The following is a 1,264-nucleotide window of genomic DNA, read 5'->3' as shown; positions in this document are numbered from 1 at the left end:
ACCCATAGCAACCCCGTATAGGGTTTCCGAGGAGCAGTTGGTGAGCTTGAACTGCCGACCTTGCAGTTCAAACGGCTTTACAGTCAGGCGCATTAACCCACAGCGCCACACCAGGACTCCATGTATATATGTGTGTGTGTGTGTGTGTTTGTGTGTTTGTGTGTACACTCATGTATGTGTTTGTCTTAGAATGAAACAAATATCCAAAATATAAAAGCTTTGTCATTTTTATATTTAAAGATATGTTTGGTGCTTATTTCTCCCCTTAACGGACTCATAAGTGACCAAAAATAACAACATCAACAACAAACACTTGTATTACTCAGTAAAATACTGGTATTCGCAAATCCAAGATATCAAATATTGTTGCCTCATGAGATTCAAATCATCCTGAAATCACACTTCCCATGGCAATGAGTACTAGTTGCAAGGGTGTGATGCCCAGGTGTCATCTGGAAAGATCTTCAATCATGCACAGAGATCATTTTGCTTGTACTGGCAATGCCCTATGGATATCTGGATGTTGGGAAGGTATCGCGGAGGAATGTATTTACTGTTCTTGTGAGATGAGGTCAAGTTGGTTGCAACTCATAGTGACCCTAAGCACTACAGGACAAAACATTGCCCAGTCCTGTGCCAACCTCACAATTGTTATGTTTCAGCCCTTTATATAAGTCACTGTGCCAATCCATCGCCTTGGAATTCTTCCTCTTTTTTGTTGACTCTCCACTTTATCAAGCATGATGTCCTTCTTCTGGGACTGGTCCCTCCTGATAACATGTCCAAAGTTGGAGAGATGAAGCTTCGCCATCTCCTTTCTAAGAAACAGTCTGGCTATACTGCTTCCAAGTCAAATTTGTTTGTTCTTTTGGCAGTCCATGGGACTTTCAATATTCTTCACCAACAATTCCTTATACATTGTCCAACTTTCACATGCATATGATGCAACTGAAAATAAGATGACTGGGGTCAGGTACACCTTAGTCCTCAAACTGACATCTTGCCTCTTGTACAGCAGCTTTGCCTTATGCGATACATATGTCATTGGATTTCCTGACTGCTGCTTTCATGAGCATTGTTTGTGGATCCAAGCAAACTGAAGTCTTTGACAATTTCAATCTTTTCTTTTTTTATCATGATGCTGTTACTAGTCCAGTTATGAGGATTTTCATTTTATTTATGTTGGGGTGTAATTCACACTGAAGACATTGATCTTCAAAAGTATTTTAAGTCCTTTTCACGTCCAGCAAACAAGATTGTATCA

The sequence above is a fragment of the Chrysochloris asiatica genome, unplaced genomic scaffold (assembly GCF_000296735.1).
Source record: "Chrysochloris asiatica unplaced genomic scaffold, ChrAsi1.0 scaffold00041, whole genome shotgun sequence".
NCBI lineage: Eukaryota > Metazoa > Chordata > Mammalia > Afrosoricida > Chrysochloridae > Chrysochloris > Chrysochloris asiatica.
This window is presented reverse-complemented; position numbering follows the sequence as displayed.